The 27646-nt window shown below is 30.3% G+C and overlaps 1 protein-coding gene across 1 annotated transcript in view; it reads right to left on the bottom strand.

Annotated features, from left to right (window-relative positions):
* Positions 1–27646, bottom strand: part of Smp_176390 (putative cadherin) — a gene marked incomplete at its 5' end in the record, with an annotated part of 60782 nt that overhangs the window by 28554 nt on the left and 4582 nt on the right. The window lies entirely within an intron of this gene.

The raw sequence follows: 27646 nt of genomic DNA on the forward strand, positions 1-27646 counted from the left end.
TGGGATATTACAAATATATTATTTATTTATGAATCGGTTAAGGTTTATTGAGGAAAGAAAATGATCTGTTATCCAAATGATTGTGCTACGTAGGTTGGTATTTGTGAACAACTTTATGAGAAAAATTAAGTCACAACTGAGATTCATCTGTCGGTTTTACTTTATAAATTTTAATTTACAAAGTACTTCATGATTATATCAGTACCAGTTTATTTTGATTAAGGTTGCAAATTTTAGTTACTGAAAAAATATCTATCATTTTGAATGTGTAAATATTCATCTTAAGATTCATCGTACCGGATTCTTTCACGAAATAATCAAAAGGTGTTCTGGTATAAAATAATGTTAATATATAATACTTCATGACGAGCTGACATATATATATGGTGTTATGTTAAAATTTAATAAATAACTAGAAAAAAACCAGAAACTTGGTAACGTATGTGATAAACAGAATAGTTTAATCAAATTGTTGCTAAATGATTTGTACATGAATATAAAGGTTTGTCTAGTAAATCCAACACTGATAAATAAGTAACTGTGGAAACTTTGTACTATTTCTTTAAACAGAACATTTGTAACCGTCATACGATCATATACAGCATAAATTTAAGGAATTAAGATATAAAAACATTGCATAGATTCATTTTTCTTCTAGTGCACAAGAGATCTAAAAGATTCATTCATTAAAGAAAACAACACATTCATAAATACATACATTCAATGATTTAATTAAAATACGATACGTCTTCAAACTTATAATGGCTATAAAAGGGTAAATGGATAGGCTAATTATGCACACACACATTCTCTTTCTTCAAATGAAAGAATTAGCATATTATTAGATGAAAACTTCAGAGAACACTCATTAGGAAAGTAAGCGAGACATGAATAAGTGAGCTTGATATAAATGGAAAATGGTCAGATATGATATATATATATATATATATATATACATGGAGAGAAAGAGGGACTTAAGTGTCACTGTCATTTGGGAATTACAAATATTCCTTTCTTTACTATCAGTATAATTTAAACATAAAATAAGAGAGGTATTAGTATTCTTGTTCCTTCTCTCATTTATTCATTTTGTTATAAACATTATGACCTATTACGTAAACATTCATAAATGATTTAATGGCTCACTGTTAATGGACATATGTATTACCCACAAACGAATATTTTCAAATTATAAATATTTATCATGTTAGTAAATTTATCCACATATACGTGTACAGTGTTTGTTTCATTTTATTCAAAGTCAATGTGATTGTATCGTGTTTTTTATCATCATGTATATGTTTGACATTTACTACCAACTAACTAATTTTTGTTTTTCTATACTGTTGATATTCAAGACAGAAATGACTAAGTCTTAGTAATAAATCCAATGAATAAATGATTGTTATCTTGACTCAGTAACTTAGTAGATATGTAAGTGACGTTTAAATCAATAAGTTTTGAGTTCCAGTTTGTATATGGACACCATAAACAGAATAATTTAATTACTAGTTATTAACCAAAATATAGTACTATTCGGTAAACTTTCCAATTCAAAAGTTGTTACATTAGGTAAAAAGTAAACGGATTAGTACAACTGCTTCACAGAACTAAATGGTAGCAAGTCATTTTGTATGTTATCGGCCTAATGTTTTATTAATAGACAAGCAATGCTGTTGAAGTTTGTTGTTCTTTCCGGCATTTTATGATTTACTGTTTTTCATATCGAAAAAAAATCTGTACTGTTGAATAATTCATGTTGATTGATAATTTCCTTGTATCTATGATGTTCTATCTTGAATAACCAGCCATTATAAATAAATTTGTTTTGATAAACAATTGACATTGAATGTTGTGACGCTGATTAAGCTTCTTTATATATATGATAATCGTAAGCTAATGAATAATTATTAGTTCCAAAAATTAATTCCGTAATCAATACTAATTTGGGATTAGAAGGACAATTTTAGTGAGCTAAGAACTATTATAAGTGAGCGAGTATCGTTACCAAAGTTTGATTTGGTAATTTCTGAGAAATTGTACATTAGATAGATTTTTCGAGACAGTCAACAACTTGCATCATACTATTAACGATTCTTGTAACTTAAAGATATTGAAACTAACTGTTCAAAAACGAAACAAAGACAAGCTATAGTATTTTAACTTCATACAGTAGTATTCCAAATAATAGATGATTAAACTTTATTGATGGCTTACCAGTAAAAGATCAAAATCTATGTTTCTCTAAATCTATCCAGAAGCCATACCAAGATCATGACTTCAAAAGAAGTAAACAAAACAAAAGAAAATAATAAACATCTTGGAACTTGATAATTTTTGCAAGACCATCATTCAAAATGCACTGAAACGAAACAATCTGTTGTTAAACAACGGCTCGAATGAAATATCATGGGTTGGTACAGTAGTTTTATCTTACCACTATGGTACATATCCTAAAGCTACACAGAATCAAAGCATTCCATAAAACAACTAACATTCTTCAAAGTGCTTTGGTTAATAACAACGAAGAATAAGATTCCTTATATGCCAACACAGAATTGTGTTTACAGATTAGATTGTGTATGTTGTCATACCTTCTGTATTAAAGGGTCAACTTATAAAATTTTGACCTGAACCAAAGGATACCTAAGCTACATAGAAAATCTAATAGTGCTGTAAAACTCGGGAAGTTCCAAATTAATTTTGTAATATCAGTAGATGCCATTCTCAGTGACCATCAGATAGATGCTAAAAATATTAAAAATGTTTTTACACATATAAAGAAAGTTGAGTGGTTGAAGCTTTTCATATATTGGTAATTCTTACTCTTCTCGTTAGAAAAAAATCTTACTATTTCTCCAACTTGGATCATTTATCTGATCTATCATAGTTAATTATATTTATATCTTGCACCAGTAACACAGAAATATTCGGCTTTATTCTTTCACGCAACAAATATCAAATTTTTCATTTCCATCAACCAACGGACAAATGAGAAACGATCTGTCTCATACATAATCATTTTCACTGAAATGATATGACATTGACTTGAACACACCTATTTCGATTATACCAAATATTTTATTTTCTTACTATGTACTGTTATTCATTTAATTCAGTTATTTATTTATTTTCTAAAGAAGTGACATACACTGGGTGGTTAAATATCAGAAATTTGATATTTTGTTCATTTGAATAAAACAAATATACTGTTTAAAATCAAAGATGGATAGTGGCTAGCAGTGGAATCAAGGACGCGCGTTTCGTCCTATTTGGGACTCGTCAGCTGGATGTACCTGCATCTCAGAGTTGATGTTCACTCTGGGATTATCATATGCTTAGTATGCTAACAATGAAACATCAGTATTTCGTATTTAAATAGTTTAACATAATGATAGAATACTGAAATAATATATTTTGATTATTTCAATCAAATCGGAATGAAATATTTCTAATGTTTGTTGAGAAAAGTATGAAAGATTTTTCTTAGTTGAAAGCGTGAGTCATTTGAAGCTAGATCACCAAGGAAAACCTGGAAGCACTTCTCTTCAGCTGAAGAATCCAGAGAAATATAATATGTGGAGTTCAACAGTGTTGTGACTGAGTCAGTTGTTATCTGCTAATAACACTGAAAAGTCTTTAAGTCACAATTAAATTTGAATGAATATGAAAATACGGACCATTAAATTCCAACTTGGGGAGGTGAAAGTACTCGCATAACTCAGTATTTAAAGCCCTTGATTTCGACTGCTGAGGAGCTTATTTGTGCTTGCTGAAGAAAAGTTTAGTACTGAGACGTAATAGCAGTCGAATAATATTTGATTTCAGTAGCTCCTGGTATTTAGGAAATGAATTAATTTTTCCATACTTTTAACACTAAAGATAAATTTCTTCTGTTAATAAGTAATATTAACTCTGACTTTTTCGGAAAATTATTAAAATAAACAGAAACGTTCAGGTGGAAGTTTCCATTAGGTAAATTAAAATAAATCTATCAAATCAGTTCTGGTTAATTTTAAAAGATAAAAAAGGCAACTGTATTAAAACAGGAAGACATTCATATAAGGTGTTGCCGTGTCTGCAAAATGATGGTAAAGATTCATTTATTCTATGCTTTATATATATGATAGTCTTCATTTCTTGCAGGGATTCTTCTTACAAAAAAGAAATAACAGTAATTATTCTAAAAAAAACAACATCATGGACAGTAAAAATCTTTCCTTTCCACAAAGAATGACGTAACATTTATCTACGGTATAACAAGGTAGGATTTTTTCGATAGCTATAGGTCAACAGATCCATAAACCATATAAGTTATTGCATCTTTGAAATCACAAAATAACCAGAGTTCGACAACTATTCAAAATCTGGAAGCTTTATAACACTGTTTCGACTCAGTATAGGACTTCACGCAATTAAACATCATGTGCTCACTAGTGGCCAGCTAAGAGAGGAAACTCCAGGAGTTATAGTGCTGAGCCGTGACCAGTGGAGTTTAACTGCATCTAGTGTGAGGAAGTTACTCTCGAAAGACAATAGGCGAAGATCGCGCAATGTCGTTAAGTCGGTACACCAATGGATATTGAGCAGGTGATTCAGCGGCCAAGCGTTTTCAAGGGTAACAGTGTGTGATGGATGCGAACTGCTGAGGAGTCACATACTAGGGCGAAACTGTCGTTCAGTGCTTCCACGCTTTTAATGCTGGTCTAACTTAGATCGATTCCAGTGAAACTCGAAATTCTTATATCCCCATACGAAATTCTTTTTAGCTAATAACTGGTATAATTTATTCGACCATTAGTAAATAATGGGAAAGGATAATTCGTTTAGGATTTTATTTAAAATAAAAATAACTATTTCTGAAAGAAATAAAACGTTTAAGGGAAGTATTAAATGTTTACAATAATTACAATATTTTTATCCAAACTAACACACCAGATGTGAAGCAAGGTTTCATTTTCTAATTTCTGCTGAGAGTTTACATGTAAATCCCCTAAATTTACAATTCTGCTATTTGCTAAATCAAGGAAATCACTGATTTGTAAGTGGTATAAGCCCGTATCATTCATTAGTAAAGTCAATGACCTAACAAACATTTCTTCTTAATCTTATGTAATAAATTCACTGTCGGTGAAAATGAGTCTTGACAGAGAAATGTCTTCGTACTAGAATTGACATGAGGAAATTAAGCATCTAATAATAACTGAATCCTGTCGATTAAATCCCACGCCTTGGGATAACAGAATATTATAATCGCAATAATTAATAATATAAACGACGTCTACTATATTTATTTATCAACCACTGAACAACGGAAAGACATGATCACAATTTAAAACTTATTTTATAAATAGTGTTTATCCTTTACTGATTTATTAGGGAGGTTACCTATCAATCTAAGCACTTTATCAAACAACTGAAAAAAATAACATTTTAAGTTTGATTGATCATAATATTTCTTTCTAACATTCCTGTGCATTTCTACAATTTACTCACTTATTCGTTCACATTTCGTGGTTGACAACCCTGCTTGAAGAATGCAAACATTATATTGAATACTGAGAAGCATGTTATTCAGTAAGTGAAATATGTTAGTTGAATATGTGATATTTTACTATTCAGTCTAATGTTTAACAGGGATTGATGACTTTTTTTAAAATGTAGATTTAAAATTTAATCCAGTTTCCTTTCTATTTCTCATTTCAGTTCGATCAATTCGATCTTTATAGTTATTAACGGATGTTTTTGATTGAAAATTATCAGTATCAACTGACATCAAATTATGTATGCATAATATAGAAACAATCGTTTCTGAACTTTGTACTAGTTGATTATGTTATTGCCTTTCTCTAAATTGCCATCATTGTAAACGAACTCAATCTCCAGTACACACACATAAACAAACAGGCTCATACATACACATATAGATATATATTTATAAATAGTAAATGTCTACAGACAGACAAGCCAAGTTGTCATATCCATTTAATCCTATTAGAAAATCCTTTAATACATTCAAAAAATGAAGAAAAAAAAAGAAATAAAGAAAGAAATTATTCAACTTTAAAAACGTTTCCAAATATCGCCTTGTTTCTGGTGTATAAATTATCTTTTTCTCACTTCACATATCTATTTTATTGTATTCACCAATTATATATTGGAGAATAAAAAATGAGTTTATGTTTTAAAGATGTAATGATGTATGGCACTAAAGTTCTTTTTTTCAAATATATATGTACAGCGAAAATTTAAAATGCCAACTACTTTTAGCTTGAGATTTGTTTGTCTTGGTGAATATTCTATTGTACTGTTTGCATATTTATAACCCTGTTATTGTAATGTCTGTTTGTAGATCATATATAGATATAATTGTGGAGAAGGTATGAAATGGGTATTCATTGTTGATGATGCAGAATAAATGCAAGTACGTACGCAAGCAAACTTGTGTGGATGTGTTTTTATATGGCTATCAAATGTGATATGTTTTATGATTATAATGAAAAACTGTAATGAACAGTAATGAAATAAAAAAAATAGACTTTGAGATGATTAGTAGAGATCCATATAACATAAACCATGATATATCTATATAGATATGTCTTCTTTATGTAAAAAATGATTGTGAGCATCAAAAAATTAAGTGAATAAAAAAGTTAATGTCATTCTAAAGTCAACTACTTCCTGTATCTAACATAAATTATGATGTACACACAATTTTAACTGTACAACATAGTTGACTTAATAAAACTAGTGAGTAGTATCTTTGTAATACGATACAATAGTCTAATTATATAAAAAAAGAACTTATCCATTCAAAGATAAATATATGAAAGAATAAAATATATATTAATTAGATATACATATATATCATTATTAATCTATATATAAACATATCGGAAAAGGATACCATGTGAGTAATCATTTTATATATTAATCACTTATCAGCTTATCAATTAAATTAATTACAATATTATATATAGTTTTATTCCATTCAATAATGGTCACATGGAAACCGTACGTGGAAACTGGTACAAAGTTTTGGAAAAAAAAAACTAGACTAACAATTCATGACGAGTTTACGATGGAAATGGTTTATAAAATTTATTCAATCATTCTAGATTTCTTTGAATTCAGAGATCGTTTAATTCTGATCATTAAATTAGAATAATGACAATCGTTTGTTTTATTAAAAGACACTTAGATATAAAAGAGTGTTATTATCTGTGTAGTACAGACTTACAGACAAGAATTTATGCAAAATATAACTAAATGACTGAAAAAATTCGAATATCATGTAGATGTTATGAAGAAATGTACTTACTATGATCCATCTATCTAAAACTAAGTATTATGAATATGTATCTTTAACTCAGTTTTAAAGAGTTTAGCTTGACTGATAGTAATTGGTTAATGCGTTATTCGTTGTAATGTATCTGTGTTTTGAAAAATAAGATAATACGTAAATGTGTACTTTCATTCATAACTTGAAACTCAGTAAAACATTTGGCTACTTATTATTTGTCATCTTATCTGAGACTTTACGAGAAAGCGATAGACACTTCGATTATAATAATAGACATTAGCGCAGCAATTTAAACACATTCAAAAAATGTTTCAGATACGATGAAACACGCTTTCTGAAAATCGGTATGTGCTATTAATCATAAGCAACTAGTTTATGCGTTCCGTATCGAGACACTGATTTAAGCAGTCTACATGGACTAATTAAATTCAATCATGGTTATAAACAACAGAAGAACACTAGGTTTAACATATAATTTTGTAGTTGAATTTATGAGTTCATTAAAGCTAGACAACCATGGAAAATCTAGAAGCACTAAACGGCTGGTTCGTCTTGGTGTGGGACTCTCCAGTAGTGCGTATCCACGACCACTCATATGTGACTCTCACTCAAAACCTTCGGTCTCGCACCCGAACGCTTAACCTTCAGACCACTGAGCCGGCATCGAACCGTGTAAATGTCTAATTTCAACCAATCCATGATATTGCGCGACTGTCCGTAATTGTCTTTAATGAGTAACTGTCTCATAACAGACACGGTTGCACACTGATGAGGAGTACCATACTAGGATCAAACGGCCGCTCAGCGCTTCCAGGATTTCAATGGCGGTCTAGCTTTAATCGATTTATGAATTCAGCTATTAAATTACCACAATCTCCACCAAAACCCCCAATACGAAAATAATTTTGCAACTGATGATGTAGTCATTTTACTCCTTTAGTCTTAAGTGAAATCTTTTTCTTCGTTTGTTCACTGTTCTTGTTCGGCCTATAAAAGATTGTTTATCATTAATTGTGTAGTTGTTTTGGAAAGTTTCAAAGCCATTATTCATATCTTGCCAGTTTGTTATGTCTAACATTTATGAAACGGGATAGTTTTTAACAAGCAAATAAGGTACACCTGTGTGAATTCAAAGATAATAAAAACTGCAAAGGTATAAGTGAAATTAATAAAACAGCTTTTGGCATGGTTTAGTAACAACTCGATAACCAATGAATGGTCGACATTCATAACCAGTTTGTTTAACCATGATTTTTTTATTTTTCCTTCTGGATAACATCATAAACACAAAATCTAGGCACAAGTGTGAGTTGTGAATTTCTCTTCACATGACTAGTAAACTGTCCTATCTTGATCATGATTTGTTTATCTTGGCCTCTAATCTTATTGTTGTTTTCTCTCAGCTCAGAGAACGGTGCCTCACTAGAACCACTGAATAAATAAATGCTCTAGAACTCCATAAAATCCTTTTTAAGAATTCCTCAACAGAGATCAAATTTGTAATCTTCAAATACAAGGACAAGCACAAAATCATTAGACTTCATATTTGTATTCTAGTATAGTTATAATGTTAATAATATATAAGGGTATACTTTGGATCGAAATATTACTAGACCACAAGTTAACTTTGATTTACAGGAATTCTGTGATAATAATTTGTCTAAATTAAACGCTTCTCTTCTTGTCAGAAACAAACTGTGTTTGAAATGCAAATGAAGTACTTTTAGTCCATTCTTATTGTACAAGGATTGTTAATAACAAGTGAATAACCAGATTTTGAAATATAGCACTAAGTTGCTTAGAAATTATGATCTGCTGCCTAAATTGATAAGCTTTAGACAAGTTTTGATGTTTATTATTTAACATTGAAAATTGTATAATAATAATAATGGTCATTAGCATAAATTTTACTGAATACTTCATGAACTACAAAATACTGGGGAAAGCATTCAAAACTAAGTCAAAGTCACATTTACAACCACTATAATTCAATATATCTTACAGTCAAGTGAAATTGAGTAATTTTGAGTAATATGTACAAAATAAAACATAATCACTTGTTTTAACAAAACATCTAATCTCAAAAACCTTCAATTAATGACAGTTATTACCAATTTGACAATTTCAGAACCGTTTATAACAGTGATACATATTCACAAGAACATAGTATTATTGAAACAAGTAAGTTGCTGCTCAGAGATTACTTATTACTGTTAAGTGCCAAGCTTAACTGTAATCAATTTACTTTTTCTTTAATTTTTCGTGATATAATGTGATCCAGAGGAGAAAATAAAATAATTCATGCTAGTTGATAATATAATGTTAAACGTCTATTGAAAATCTTAACGATGCAGTTAACCATATCATTAACTTTAGATCAATAAATAAAACTGTTCACTAATAGAATATCATCTAGAAATAAATTTTTGATGGATATCCTCTTCAGTGATATTATTTCATTGATATTTCTGTTTCCGTCTTTTAAAACTAGAAGCGTCTTTTCCTTTCCACTGATAAATAACTATTATATGTTACTGATTTAAAATGCATTACTACCTAAGTCATTACTTACTTACTTACGCCTGTTACTCCCAATCGAGCATAGGCCGCCGACCAGCATTCTCCAGCCCTCTCTGTCCTGGGGCTTCCTTTCTAGTTCTATCCAACTTTTGTTCATTCCTCTCATATCTGTCTCCATTTCTCGGCGTAATGTGTTCTTTGGTCTTCCTCTTCTCCTTCGGCCTTCAGGATTCCATGTGAGGGCCTGTCTTGTGACGCAGTTGGGTGATTTCCTCAGGGTGTGCCCAATCCACTTCCACCACTTCTTCCTGACTTCTTCCTCCGCTGAAATCTGGTTTGTTCTCTCCACAGTAACTTGTTGTTGATAGTTTCTGGCCAACGTATCCGAAGCATTTTGCGTAGACAGCTGTAAATAAACACCTGTATCTTCTGGATAATGGCTATCGTAGTTCTCCATGTATCCGCCTCATACAGTAGAATTATCTTGACATTTGTATTGAAAATTCTGATCTTGGTGATGATTGACAATTGTTTTGAGTACCAGATGTTCTTTAGTTGTAAATATTCTGCTCTTGCTTTGCCGATCCACGTCTTCACATCTGCATCAGATCCACCGTGTTCATCAATGATGCTGCCCAGATATGTAAAGGTTTCCACATCCTCCGAAGCTTCTCCGTCAAGTGTGATTCGATTGGTGCATGTTGTATCGGAGGATCTTGCTTTCCCTTTGTGTATATTGAGATCTACTGCTACTGAGGCTGCTGCCACACTGGTCGCCTCCAGAAATTGTTTCTGCGTGTGCGATAGAAGAGCCAGATCATCTGCGAAGTCTAAATTGTCCAGCTGTATTTAATTCATGATTCATTATTATTATTTAAAAAATAATATATATAAGATCAACTGAATGACAAAAATATAATGTATTGTCATTTTACTAAACTGTGTTTCAGAATTTTTCCCAATTATTTCAATATCATAATGTGCGTTCAAATAATTTTAAAACTGTTTTATTTTATGTCTATATCCGTATGTATCAAAGTTATCAACGGATCTATTTTATCTAATTGTAATAGCATACATTTTTGGCTAGTTATTAAAGCTCAGTTTATCTATATATGCGTAATTCTTTCAATGATAATCAAGTTTTATTTGGCTAACCAAAAAATGTTATGAACAACAGTTTAGAATGATAATTGTCTAGATAACAACAAATGAATGCAGAATGCGTTAAAATCAGTATACCTTTCGGTGGCTGATTAATTTATAAATATACACGAAACAAACACCTCACAACTAGTGAGAACATTGACAACGGAAATATATATCAGATATGTAAAAGTAGCATTTATTTTAAAAAATGTAGTTTCCAGAAAACATGTGACTTATATGTATTTATACTTTAAGTATTACTACTGTTTTTAAAAAAATACATCGCCAACAGTATTCACAGTATGTTTGAATTAAATATTTGCTTTAATAAAGTCTGATGTACAGGAAATTCTTCCTTTGCTTGAGTATTTGTTATATCAACTTTACAAAATAATGAATACAGATTTTTTTTAGATTTAGACTTGTGTCTGAACTCAACTGTGGAACCAAGTCAGTAGCAAGTCATATGTGGATTATTTTTTCCTGACATCATTCTCTTTATATTTTATCGATTGTTTTAGTAGTTAAAAATGATTGAGATCATGAATCGATCAATGTTAGACCCCCATTAAAAACCTTTTCTGAAAAGTGCATCCACAGTCGTGCACGCAAGACTCAAACCCAGGACTTTTGGTCTCGCTTTCGAACGCTTAAGCTTTAGACTACTGAGTCGGCATCGAATAGTGTTAACGTCTAATTTCAACCAATCCACGATATTGTGCGACCATTTCCTGTTGTTTTTGATGAGTTGCTGCAGTTACAGCTATCCAGTGCTTCCAGTTTTTCAATGGTGATGAAACATTAATCTGTTCATGGTCTCAATCAAAACTCAACAATCTCCACTATTTACAGCTCAGTTAATTTTCACTGATAGATTCTCATGTTCATAATTTAATTGATAAAAATTTTAAAGACATTTTATTCTGCTTGATACTTCACATACTATGATTTATTAATTAGGAATCTTTAACTACTACATATATAGTAAAACATGACTATAAAAAACTGAAATATTCATTTTAGCTATATCACAATGAATACTTTTAAATAATCAGTAGATTATTTCGTATCTACAACGTTTGTACCGCAATGATCATTTGTTATACAGGGAAACAGATCATATTATGACTGTGTATAATTTACTAAAGATAATCAAAGCTGAAAGTCAGTGTTTCTTATCAGCAGAGTAGATAATATGAAGTTATAAAGGATCGAAATTATCATTAATTCATCAGTCAATTTTTATTCCTTATCTTCTTTTGATAAAATACAATTTATCAGTGGTTCGTGAGTCGTCAAACTTGTGTCAATTCCAAAATAGTCAAGATTACTACTAACTCTAGATATAACGTAGAAATTTAATAGTTTCCATGTTAGGAATTTGAAAATGTATGTATACATGTGAATGTACTTAATTTTTATATTTCGTGCTGTTTTTCAACATTATCTTGTATATTTATACGAAATCGAACTGTACCACATCAGATAAAGTTGACAAAGTTCATTGTTGAGATATAAGGTGTCGATAAGAAATATAGATCACTACTCAGTGATCAATCAATCATTACATAATGTATCCTGATTGTACAGAATGAAAAAAAGTATTGATTACGTTTTCAGGTCGTTTGCATAATTCTCTGAATATCTAATTACAAGTATACGTTAACTCGAAAACATGCTGTTGCACTATAACACAAACCATTTTATACATCATTAAAAAATTAATCTTGTGTTTTTAGTCTAGAATAATTTAAATGTCTTATAGATTTGTTACTGAAAAGGTTTATTTCAGTAGAAGCTATAAGTTTTAAGGAAGACGTTTTCGACATCACCTGAGTGATTTACTCAAGCATGAAATCATTGATGATTGTGACGTATCTTTCAAATTCTTCTTCTTTGTCTTTCTTCTTCTTCTTTTAACCAGTATTGTTTTTTTCCTTCAGAGAACTAATAGTTATTTAGTTAACAACTAACCACCAATGTATATCTTGTTTTCCCAGAAGCAAGTTATTTAAATGTAATTAATTTTTATTTGGCGGTTAACCAGTTGAAATTTATTCATGCGATAAATTAAACAAAAATTCTTTTATACATATAAATAGAGAATTAAAATTTATATCCGTATGTTCTTAGTCATTGGAAAGAGAATCATTTCAATCAATCTATCTTCTTTTTCCTGTTGTAATAATTTAATCTGAATTGGAATTTTAATTTTAATTAGATATAATTCATTAGTATTTTTTAGTTAATTTAAACATTTGTATTCTGACGAGTGTATTCATGGTTTGTCCAGGGTGGTATTCAGCTGCTTATGTGATAAAATGTTATTATACCATTTTACTTCACATTCTCTTTCTGTGAAAAAAATAAATATATATGTAAGGAGAGGATTTTCATCATTATAAAATTGTTCAGTTTTTTTTGTGGACTTTGGTTCCGGTATTATTTTCCGCAGTGTTTTGAATGATGAAGGAGTTCCGTGAGTAGCTGAATTTTTTTAGTTAAACTATAATAGACCTAATGTGGTAAGTTAGTTTGTGCTAAAATGTCGGATAGTACAATGATGTTCGCTTTAAATTGTATTTAGACCAAAGTAAGAAACATGGACCATTGGATGGGAACTCAATCGTGTAAAGGTATGTTGCTCATCATACATCTTGTATGTTATGGGTGCGACAACCAAACTAGGCCTTTGATGATTCTATAACTGAAGTTAGTCTTTAGTGGATACAAGTTCCAGCATAGTTATATGGATTATTTACTGTTGTAGGAATTCTGGAATAGCCTATAATTTACAAACACTATTCCTTAATTATACTTACAAACTCAATACAGAGGACAATACATCTGGACACCGTTTGAAATAACAATAAAAGTGTCATCAACAAGAAATATTTTTCAGTAATGGTGTAAATCAATATATTTATTTCATCTGAATTATGATTCATGTCTAATGAACTAAATTATGTTTTTTAGTACTTTTTATTTACTCTTCGATGTGGTTTATTTAAGCGAATGGCTCACCATATCCGATGATATTTCCCATTATTTATGATGATACAGAGGAATAATATTCTAACCCATATAAGTTTATGGATAAGAAACGTTTGCGTTTGGGTATCGTCCCTAAATTATTGGATACCAAATATTGAAAGGAGTGGACAAAAAGCTACTGTTTTATCACTGAATAAATAAAACGGTGATCCAACCATCATTATACTTCATTAAACGTCAGTCAGCAAGGAACGTCTTGCAAAAGCTATGGTCAACTAGCTTTCAACAGGTACCATCAGTTACTGTTCGCAGTAAAGTTCAGTCATTTTGACGCAAACTTTACAGTTCATCTGGAAACAGATGTACTGGTTACAATTCAGTTCAGATAGTACAAGCAGATAGAATTGGAGTTATCTATCTATGTGGTGATATCACTCACACATGAGTTTCTAACTCCTGAAAAGAATGAGTATGTCTAAAATTGTAGATAAGCTTTGGTTATGAGTCACAAGATTCTCAAAACACAAATCTAGGAATTTATTTGGTTTTCTATTATCAGTTTGTTACTTTATTTTAAAAATAATCATTGGAAAAACGTTGAAAGAATACATGAATAATATGATTTTTTGAAGATTCCTTTTAACAGCCTAGAAAATTATAATAATGAAAAAGTGCTTTTAAGATCCTATTTCCACAAGTATTTTAGGCAATATCATACCCGAACGCTTAAACTCTAGACCATTGAGCCGGCACTGATCGGTGTTTATGTCTAACTTCAACCAATCTACAATATTTCGCAACCGTCCGCTATTGCCTTCAGCACAAACTTCTGGTGCTGATGATGTCGTTCAAAAGGACGATGAAAGCTCCACGATCAAACCATCCAGCTCATAGAACGAAACTCCATCAAAAAGTTGTTTTTTTTCTAGACGTACTAAATTATTATTCCAAGCTAATTGATTATTTTCCTGAAATCATGAATTGATGTAATTAGGCAATGAGATCAGCAATAATTCTCTTCACTTTATTTTGTCCATTCTATTTTAACCTCTAAAATTATTCCGTTTTAAGAGATTAATCCAAATATTTGAACAACATGTGAATTGTCTGAATTCATGTATAATTTTTATACATATTTACGTACGTTAATATAAATGTCGATTCAAGTACATATAAAGCAGTATATCTACGATTAAGTTTCATCTGTGAGTGTGTGTGTGTGTGATTGTTTATAGACATATGCCCAATAACTGAAATTGCCTCTCATGCAATTAAAAGTTTATGATTAGCTAAATTATGAACATAACTATTAGTCTTAAATGTAATGAAGCACATTGACATTTTAAAAAATGTATTTCACTATTTCTCTAGGTTTTGCTTTTTTTTACCGTTCCACCTTGCAGCCTAATTCCATAATTCTGTATAAAATTGTGTAACCTAAATGGATACAACAGAATGCTATATCAAACTGTAATATATATGTATATATTTCCACTATTAAAAGACAATGTTTGAAGTGCCTAGAATACAAAGTTACACTTGTTAGTTAATCTATGTTACTTGAAAATATTGATGCTATTCAACATAATCCTTTCATTTTCCAATGCAATGAAAGTTTTCTGTAAATCAGGGGTACACAGAATTTTCATTTCTGAAAATTGGTTACAAGACGAAGTTTGTTGTGCAATCATAAAGTAAATAATCATGTTGGATCACTGGAACATATATTTGCTCACACTTTGGTATTTCACATATTTAACTGAAGCCTGTGTAATCTTATTGCAACTTAATTAATTACACCCAAACAATTGTGTTCATACAAATGCTTTACATGAGTGACTTAGATTGTAGTATAACTGTGTGGACATTGAATTGTGTTAGCTATTATTGGGATGTTTTTGATTTGTAAGCTGTCTTCTTGTTAAACAATAACACCTTCCGGAGGACTGTTATAAAAACGAGAGTGAACTGTTATGTTTACTACAAAATATCCAGAATTAAATACACAAGACTCAACACAGTGGCAAACTAAGGGTTATTTGATTTTACTGTGCGTCGCTTTAGCCTTCAACAAAGTGTTTTCTGACAGTCACCTTACTTATCCCACGGTAATTCAGAGTAGGGAAGAGATATACATAAAATGTGAAAATAATCGATTTTTTTCTTTCGTCCTTCACATCATTTTTAATTTTTACTAGTAAATCGGCAGATATGTTTTATTGTTACTATAAATGAATATTTCTGAATACATAAGAATTAAAGTGATAAGTTCACTAAACGTTGGCCAGAATGGAAGTACTTACACCCTCATACATGCTTGTTATAAACAGTATTATTCAATAAAATTCGTTAGCACAAATAATTTGTTTACTCTTTGTTTTTCGTAATAGTTGTTTGGTTTTAAATAATCTGTTTTTAAGTTCATTCTTTCACAATTTCTATGCTGACGCAATATCGTACAGTGGACAAATTTAGTCTACGAGTACTACAAATAGTTACCTCTAAATTGGATTGAATGCTTGTAAGATTTTCTCAAAATTTTACAGGTAAATGATCTAATAGTAGTTTTATCCAATTGTGTAATCGTTTAATCGAAAGTAAACAAATTGATACCTGCATTGATGAATCATTTAATATCCAGATGAAAATGATGTATTGTATCAATAAGAATTCAATGTTATATTAGTATATATATTTTGTTAATTTAACCTGAATTCTAAATTGCTCAATGATTGTGTTTTCATCTACTTAAAGAGAATACATAAGAAGGTGAAAATTTAAAAAAATCTAGTTCCTTAAAATACATTTGAAATGAGAGATTAATCACCATAGTAGCATTATAAAATGTATTACAATCTCCAACCGTTTTTTTTATTATTTTTTATCATACAATTTAATTTAAATCAATCACCGACGTGTATTAAGCCAACAACTTTAATCATGTCCACAATCTGTTATACTAAAAATGGAGTTGAATAATATTTTATACAAAAAAGATTATTTTAGTGGGTTACCAATAAACAATAAACTTGCTATCGGTTTTTCAATTTTCAATGTCGCTGTGATAACTTTACAATTGTTTATTTTATTATAAACCTACACTCACTTTCAATATTTGAATGTTTATCAATTTAATATCCGTAGTTAGATACAATGTGACAAAAGAAAAATCTGTTTACTTGTTATATGTTTATTGTTGAAACTTCATGAAAATCATTTCATATGATATCCTAGTGTTTTATGTTAAGCTTTGAACCCAATGTGTTTATCCTTATCTAAAGATTTTAGTATTAATAAAAAGTTATCTAGATAAGATACCTATTTCAGTTTTATAATGTAGCTATATAAGAATTGTTGACAATGTAAACACTATGAATATACACATATATCTATACATCTGTAGTACTATGTTTTAAAACATAAATTCTTGATCATATCCAGAAGAATTCCCCAAAAAAGGTTCATACTTAACAAAGGGAAGTTTCTGTTGCCTTTTTGATTTATTCACTATGATTTAAATTGCATTGATTATTCATATTATTTTGAGAAAACATAAAGAAGCTCTACAGTGACGATTTCTAATAATATTTGAATAAAGTCTACTTTTCGTGTCTTACAAACATAACAACTGAAAATTCTTCAAATCTCAATGACATTGTTATTGTATATGTATCCCACTTCAATAAAGAAAACAAATAATAGAAACCCCCCCCCCCAAAAAAAGCGGAATATATTATTATTATCTTATATGAAATAATCTTTTTGTATATAGACAGTTTTGTTTTTATTCTTTAAAAATTATAGTAAACATTGTATAGATACAGAATTAATAGAAATTGATGAGTACAAAAATTGAATAGTTTTCAGTTTTTTTTGAAAAGGAAAACTTTTTTGGCAACAGACTGAAATATACCAATGGAACAGAATAAATTTTGTTAAAATAAGATGATTCCCTCTTTATTAGTGTATTGAATTCTCACTTTCCATTTTGATCTATTTTTGGATTACGATTGAATTTTGACAGTGAATGTTAAAACAAAATTTAAATAACTATATTAATTGTTGTGTATAGCATGTCACTTTTAAAAAGCAGAATAGTAGTATATAATATAATGAGTAAAAACAAAATTGAAATGAACATGATCGATAAGCAATACTACTACTACCACTACTATTATTACTACTACTACTACTGTTGATAAGTTAGATTTAATCTGACAGTGGGATCGAAAAATGATATTTGCTTTTGTAATCATTTATTCATACAATTTGTATTGTATTGTATTATTAGATAATTACTTTGAATGCATTCTGTTTCCTAACCATTCTAAAGACAACATTTTTTTATTAGTTTTTAATTTAAATAGTTTGATATCATAGCAATAGGTTGAAAAGGTCTTTGTAACAGAATATCAAATCTGGTTTTGTTATATATATAGTTAATAATTCAAGGAAATCTAGATTTTCATTTGACTGATCATAAAAATACCAAATAGGGGTCATCATGATACTCATTCCCTTTTAAGTAAACCCAATTATGTGTAAAAAAGAAAGATAAAGATATGTATTTCTTATTATTACACTAACAGTTTTGTAGATTTAATAGAAATTCCTAGAATGCATATTAAGTATACTGATGAAATTGTGGACGATTTTTTTAATAGATTTTGAATGAGTTTTTAAACTGGAAAAAAATTTCTTATTGGTTTTGTGTTTTGTAAATACTGTGAGGAAGAATTTATACAATAAATTCACAGTTCTAACATAGATTCCACTCTTCTCATGATGATTTTAGCTAAAGAAACACTGAAAACACTGAAACAATGGACAAGTAGTTCACCTTAATTTCGTACGTTTTGCCAACCCATACGTGTAACGTCATAGGAAATATAGATTCACAAATATTTGGTTTTCAACTCAAACATAATGCAATTCATGTACTCACTTAAAGTTCTGTGAGACACATTTACCGCCTTCATTAACTTCGTAACTTGATATCTTCCATAGGTTGTTTCACAATGTTCAACTTAACTTCAGAAAGCAACATACAGTCGTCATCAGACTATAGCTACAAAGCGATTGCATCAATTCCCATACGATTTTACAAAGTCAATAATAGATTTTATTTATTTATTTCTCATTTATTTAAACACATAAATATTGGTACAAAGAAGCACCAGATAAATATGCGACTCACAAATCTCATTTGATTTGTGTGGGGGCTGTGATACTGTCCAGGTGCACAGACTGAAGCAGGTGGTTTTCCTAGGGGGCCACACCTCGAGCCTTTGACCTGAAGGTCTAACCCACAAGGCAGTGGAGCAACGTCAGGAGATGCAGTCCCATGGTAGCCGGTGACCAACGATTGATTCATACACCATTTGTTCCTTCAGGATGCTGGAGCCCATGTACACCATTGGTTTGAAATCAGGGTTTTCCAACTCCCCTAGGTGGACCCTCCGTGCCCACCAAACCTGTTAAAGCACCGGCCGTTCGCTTTTCGTCCTCTAAATTTCGTAAACAACAGTCCTACCGCGAGAAGGCAATGAGTAGGACTTCCCTGACAGAGGCTATATATTCGCGTGGCCATGTGAGAGCATTTCTAGAGGGAGAGCGAACTTTCCTCACTCTCGGCCGTACCAGGGCATTTGAGGGCTGTTGATTTACATTTATCTATGACTTCTGTTTTTATCTTAAAGATAATTAATGAATATAATTTATTAGTTCAATTCAGTTTAACTTTCTTTAAATCCTTACATAACTTAAAGGAATATCTTTGTTAATTAATGTTGAAATAACATATATGTATATTAGTTTACTTATTCTTAATCTGTATACTAAACTAATCGAAGCAATAAAATAATAACAATCTAAGCTGTTACTGTTAGAGAGATAACTCGCTTATTTTAATTGATAGTAATATAGATTATTTATCTTAGTAAAAGAAACTTATCAATTCTTAATTTTTATTGCCTCATTTAAAAACTTATCTATTAAAGTGTTTATATCTTTTAAAATAACTCTTAAAAAATCATTGTTCCATCATATATTTTTCTTCGGTTTATGCTTCCCTATTAGTGTTTCCATTTAGAGAAATATTAAATTTTATTTGAGGATTTATATATATGTATATATAGCCTGACAAAGATGAATAAAGTGTTTATTACTTTTAAACAGAAAAAAGAAGATTTCTTCTTCCTGATTTGTTTTTATTTTGTGCACGCTTGACATGAATGCTTAACCGTTCATCAAAGTTAAGCCAATAAAAAAAAAGTTGAAAAGTATCAAAACAATAAATAAATAAACAAGTAAATGTTTGACTATTTTTGAAAATCGTACAAATTCGTTCAATTTTTAATTGATAATTTTGTTAATTTCTTAAGATAAGATGGTGGTTGGAGGTAGTCAACAGGAAACTTTGGATCTAGGTTTCAGACTGTAAGGACGGCTCGTCGGTAGACTCTAGGAAGCCTTAAGAAGCCCAGGAAGAGCCACAGACATTCCATCCAATCACGGCTAGGGGAATGTTCTAGAATATCGACGTGTAGCTTCCCCATTGGATGGATTAGCATGACCCCTATGTGCCTATTGGTTGACCGAAATGATGATTTACATACAGCCGAAAAACTATAAATACACGAGATTTCTGTACTATATTTTGACACTGATTTGGGGAATAAACTTCCTACTTACTAGTCTTTGTCTTTTCTTTTGCGACGTTGCCGGTTCTATCGTTCAAGTAGTCTAGTAGTTCGCGGCATATTAAGAATCAAAGCTCTATATATAACACGGACCATCTGGCACTCGTGTATCTGTAATCTTGAGGGAACTGATGCTTCCTGATGTATTCTATCCTGTCTCACTCAGGTTCACAATCAGAGACGTTACTACTGAGCTATCCTGGGTGCGACTGACCTTCTGTAGGATTCAGTCTGCACTAAGAAATGTCTGACATATATGACGCTGATCACCACTCATTGACTAATCAATTGTTGAATTTTTATTTAGAAAGATTTACGTGAAATTTAATTCTTCATTACTTATTTTTAAAGCTGATATAAAAAGTCAGTTAACATTGTAGATTGTTACAAAGTAATAAGTTGTTCTAATGCATAAAACAAACAGAATGGCAATAATAGATAGAAAAAAGTCCCAGTTTGTAATACATGAATTAACATTTAAAACATAATTTTATTTTACTTGAGAAATGAAACAAGTAAACTTTACCGTTTCTATAATTTTATATTTTCAGATATTTGTGTAAATTTCTGTGGTTTAATTTCGATGACCTTTGACGCATACTATGCATAATTTGCCTTAAGTTTTATTTTCAACAATAGTAACATTGAAAATCATGGAATACTGAACAGATATTCTTACTGAAGTGTAGAAATACTCAGCAATATCCATATACGATATGACTTTACATTGAAATTTCGAAATGTATATGATACATTTAAATTACTAATTTCTAACTTAAATACTCACATATTTACAGTTGCAGAGTATTTAAGGCATAAACCAAGAATCATTGATCACCTAATTTCACTCTGTTCATGAATTCGGAATACGTTCACAATTAGCGGAATAATAAAGAAAAACCTTGTTTATTTTCACATTTGAGAAAAATATAATTAAAGTCTCACATTTTGTGTTGTTACTGTTTATAAATTGTCATTGTTTATTATTATTTAAAACATTTATTGTCTTCAAGTACACATTATATGCCGGATAATTAAAAATATTCAAACAAATAATTATTTAATATCAGAAGGGGGTTTTGTGGATATTATAGTAATTTTTCATAGTTGAGATCATGATTGAATTGAAGCTAGACCACCATGAAAAACCTGGAAGCACTTGACAGCTGTTTCGTTCTAATGTGGGATTCCTTAGCAGTGTGCATTCACGATCCCACCTCGCGAGATTCGAACCCAGGACCTATTGGTCTCTCGTGAGAACGCTTAACTTCTAGACCATTGACTTGACATCCAATGGTGTTAATGTCTAACCTCAACCAGTCCACGAAATTGCATCACCGTCCACCCTTGTCTTCAGTGAGTTACTATCTCACAACAGACCCGGTTGAATTCCACTGGTCACTGCTCCTCACCAGAACTCCAGGAAATACCTCTTGAAGCTAGTCACTAGTGAGCATATGTTGATTAATATCATGGTGGTCTCACTTCAATTGACTCATGATGTCAACTATTATAAATAATTATTTAGCATGAAAATAAAAATATAAAATAATTGTTTGGTATTCATATGAATACAACTTCAATACTTCTTTCTGTTTAAATGATAAAAACAAAAATAATGTTCTTTATCCATCATATAGTAACATATTTCTTTCTAAATATAAACATTTTAATTAATTTATTTCGAGTATATTTACATAGAATTACAATCTGGATTGACCACCTCAGCTGATGTAACATTAAGTTTTTGTTAAATATCTCCAAGTGATAAGATTTTTGCAATTGAGTATTTCCAATCCTTCTGTGTCTTTTTTTGGGGTCTTTCTTTTTTTGCAAATAGTAAACAAAGTTAATTTGTATTATAATAAAAATGTTATCTAATAGTAATACAAAATTGAATGCCGACAAAAGATAAAAAGAAGTTACTGTCTATTCTTATAAATAATGAATTTGATTTGGATATTTTCGTGCCATTTAATAATCTGAATAGACTAGGCACTTCAAAGACTATTTGATACCAATAATTATGCAATGATTATCATAGAATGAAAATAGTTTTATATAGAATAAATATTAAGGGACAGAAACTTTCAAAGTATTTTTTAGTTATGTATTATCAAAAAAGTAATGTGTTATTATCCTTGTACTGTGAACATCAACCATTTAGCGCAATACATTTTGAACAATCTGATCATACATATACTTGTTAAGAACGTTTATATATAAAAATTAAAGGTCGACCAAACTGGAAATAGGGAGGGTATGAGTAGACAAGGATAGGATCAAATGACCCGATAAGAGTAGAGGATAAACATCTATCATCTTTTATTGCCAAACAGATAATCGAAACAAGCCATAAGATTGATCTTAATTCGACTTTTGTGGTGTTGTGTAAAAGTGTAAAAGGGTGTATACCAAGGTCTATTGAAGCCTTAACCATACGAAAATCCAAACCCCCTTTGTGTATTCCAAAACAGTATGTTCTAACTTTAAACCTACCCTGGTAATATTAGCTTATTATTCAGAATGATTAGGTTTCAAATTGTTTTCACATTATTATTATTACTATGATTATTATCCTTGTCTACTCTTACCCCCCATTTCCAGTCTAGTTGACCATTTATTTTTATATATAAATGTTCTTAACAAGTATATGTGTGGTCAGATTGTTCAAAATGTATTGCGTTTATATATCGCATAGTTATGATAATCTTCGTCTTCTTATTACACTATCAAAAATTATCAAAGGCACTAATTACTTTTAATCATCCATTTAATTTGATTTAGCTTTTTAGAATTAAAAGTATTGAAGTCATTTATAAATACTAAAATTCCTCTTTAAAATCACTTTCTTTTACTTTATATTATTAAATTACCCAGTTGTATGTACTTTCTAGTATAACTGGTCTAATTATAATCGATAACAAGCGTGAATGTCGACAACAGATTAGAATCTGATTATATTTACTCATATTTCAGTATGATCACTCTAAATGTACATATTACATATTGGAATACTTCAAATAATGTAACTGTCTTTATTCAATTAATAATATGAAAAGGTAAAATATGTTTATTTCCGGTCAGACTGTTTTTATCCGTTTCTATTGAGATCTTTTGTATTGTTTTTACATTCATTTTACACTTAATAAATGAGAACATATAATATATGAGCAACCAGCGGACCCCCCTTCATATGACCTAAAAATAAAAGTTATGTCTCCTGTTTTATACTAAATAGTCTGCAAAATAAAACAGTGTAATAGATAAGTTAATTACTGATATGATTTAAGTATGGACAGTCGGAGTTTATAGTCTTTGTTTGAATGTATAATTAGAACTTTCTACCTCATCATAGCACTAGACAAACGAATAAATATACTTTAACGTAAAAGACTTTCATTTTGATGAAATTATACCTTACCCTTAAGTTATTGATTGTCAACAGAAATGGACCTATTTTTTAGATAATTATTGAATCATTTACCTCTATTAACAAAAAAATGTAGCATAGACAAGGCAAAAATATACCATTTACGTTCTGTTTCCTCTATTGGGCTGAATTCATCAATGAAAAATATTTATAATCTATAAAAATCAGTGATTGATGGGTTTTCCTTGATGCAGTAATGATAGATATTAAAACTTCGCAAGTTCATTGTAACCATGAATTACAAACCATTAATCTTTTTGGATGACAGACTTCCGAATTCATCAGGGAATACCAGTCTCCTCAAACCTACAGGAACGGCTTGCTGACGAATACAAAGTACCACGAAACTTAGGTCCAAAGTTTTCAGTTGATTATCTGTAACCACCTAACATTCCAAACTATTGCACATGGTGTTCAATCATTTGGATTAGTCTCGATATTAAAATTTTGTCAACAGACTACAATTAGGTGTAAAAGGTTAGATGAATAACACATTCGTCACTACTCACTGAAAAATCAATTGTTTAGTTTATAACACTAAAACTAGTAGATTTTACTTAATTTTAACAGTAAATAAAATATCAATATTTACTTTTTGAATAAACGAAGCTTTCGAAGATTTTGTATCGCATATTCAGTAATATTCCTAGTCTAACTATAAAACATAACAACACCAGTTCTATAACGAAACTGTATGTAACCATCATATCTCTGGTTTTCAATGTGACATATTATCAAGCATATCAATATTAATTGTATTACATGAACATACATTTCAAGATGGTATTTCTTCCTAGTCTTCAGATTTTATTCGATGATATTGTTTTCTCGCCCTTCATTGTTGTCTTCAATTATCTAAATCTTAATTGATTTTCATTTTGTTTTCTGAACTGTCTACTCCCAGAAAAGAATAAAGTTTTTAACTATAAGATTTTTCAGCATTTATCTATGACTCATGAACTTAAATTTCTGTTTCACAGGAATGGAAAAACTGATAATTTTATTGTCAACTAATGTGTGTGAACCGAAATTCTAAGAAACAAAAAAAGTGGTTTATTAAATCTTATTTTGGGAACTAGGTCACTTAAGGTTATTAAAAAAAAACTTTTTCTTCTTTTTAATATGTAATTATTTAATTTTTAATCAATAATGACTAAAATCAGAAAAGTTTCTTTATCTATTCAATATCAAAGGTGTCATAACAATAATGATGTGTGAGCAATAAATGAAACAATAAAATAGTTTGATATAATAGTTATCGAATAGAATTAGGGAAAAGTATGATAATCAGGAGATTTAATACAATACCAATACAATACAACCTATCAACTATCAGCTTATGTTTTATATATAGTTGAAATCATGAGTCAATTGAAGCTAGACCACCATAGAAAACCTGGAAGCACTGGACGGCCGTTTAGTCCTATTGTGGGACTCCTCAGCGGGAGGACATGATTTCAACTATATATAAAAATCACTAAAAATCTCCACAAACAACCTTCTTATCAGCTTATGTGTTCGTTTCATAGAAGATCAGTTTTGTAAAGCTAGTATTACTCATATATCTCTGTGCATTGTCAACAGAGCCGAAAAATTATGACTTATATCACATTGCTTTCACGGATTTTCCCTGGTTATACACTGCTTTATTGGCTTAGATATATTGCTCTAACTTTTGAAATCTGCAAATCTTTAGTTCTTGTTGAGATCATGAGCTGATCGTCGTTGGACCACCATTGAAAACACATGTCCTCTAATGATTTCATCAAGACTCCATAACCTTATACTGGTAATTATCATTTTCTCACTAGTGACTGGCTTCGAGAGAAAATTTCCTGAACGGAGTTCAACGGTGTCGAGTGTGAGTAATTACACACCAAAGACAATTGAAGAAGGACGCTCATGAACATGAACTGACTGAAGTTAGACATTAACACGATTGGATCTTGACTCAGTGATCTAAAGATTAAGCCTTCATGGATAAGACTGAAAATCCTGGGTTCCATTTTCACCTGTTGATTAGTGAATGGGTAGTCCTGAAGAGTTTTATACTAAAACGAATCAGTCGTCCAGTACTTCTAGGTTTCCAATAGTGGTGTAACACTGATTGGTTCTTGATTTCAGTAAAACTCAAAATTCTTCACAACCCTATACTTACAGTATTCAGTAGTCTCCACTATGACGTTTTAGTCCAGACATTGGTTAAGAATTCGAATGAGCTAAAACAAAACATCTATCTGTTCTATTCTAATTGTGGTAACGGTGAGGTAAGATAAATAAATACATAAAAATATTTTTTTATCGAGTAGATTGAATATTTATCATGAAGCTAGATATAGAATTATGATTGGAAAGGGATTGCTTAATTAGATAAATTGTTGAAATTGAGGTGAACTGTTATATGGAAGATCATATAAGCTGAAACAAATTAGTTGAATCAAAAACGTTTATGGAGAAGATAGAATGCAAGTCGATGATCATGAAAGAAGAAAAAAAGGAACGAGATCTCGGAAGATTAAAACCATGGTTGAAAATGTTGTTTTACGATTATTATCAGTTCGTGACAAAAACTATTTCGAAGATTATAAGTATATTTTTCATAAGAGTAGGCAGAATTCTAAAAATATCTAAATAAATAAACATGTGATTATAGTGTTTAGTATAAATTGGTTTATGAATAATTAACTCATTCGTTAACATGGTGTATATTGTGTTTGAGACATTAAAGAATCCTATTAAGTGTATGCTTGTGAGTATACTGAAAACAAAATTCATAGCTATATATATTACTTACAATGTTACTTATTATTATTATTATTATTGATAAAAACAGTCATTTCACGAAAAAATACTTCCGGTTCATTTCTAAATTTTAGTTTATTAATGTACACGCGACCATTAAATTATGTTCCATAACTAACTTATTGAATTATTTTTTCTTAATTAGCTTAGTGATAATTAACAATCATTAGATTACGTGTTACTAATTTGAATATATATTGATTATAATCTGCTTTGAATTCTAACCAGAAAATTTCCTAACATCATGCATTATAGTAATAAACAGCTTATTTAAAAGATTATAATCATATAAGTTTTCGATGGTAATTGAAGATAATTATTGGAACGGTTTTCAGTATAACGAGATATCATGGAACAATCGTCCAGTGCTTCTAGGTTTTCATTGGTTTACTAATTATGATCAGCTGGTGATTCTACAAATCTCACTGTACTAAAAATATATTTTAATTTGAAAACACAATTAAGTTAGGTAGAATTTTATCAAATAAATAACCTAAACAACTTAATATTTAGAAGGGGTTATGTGGAGATTTCAGTATTTTCATAGTTGAACTCATGAGTCAATTGAAGTTAGACCACCACGGAAAACCTGGAAGTATTGGACGGCCGTTTCGTCCTATTGTGGGTATCCTCAGCAGTGTGCATCCACAGTCCTGCCTCGCGAGATTCGTACCCAGGATCTATCGATCTCACGCACGAACGCTTAACCTCTAGACCACTGAGTCGGCATCCAACGGTGTTAGT

This window comes from Schistosoma mansoni, chromosome 1 (assembly GCF_000237925.1).
Source record: "Schistosoma mansoni strain Puerto Rico chromosome 1, complete genome".
Taxonomy (NCBI): Eukaryota; Metazoa; Platyhelminthes; class Trematoda; order Strigeidida; family Schistosomatidae; genus Schistosoma; species Schistosoma mansoni.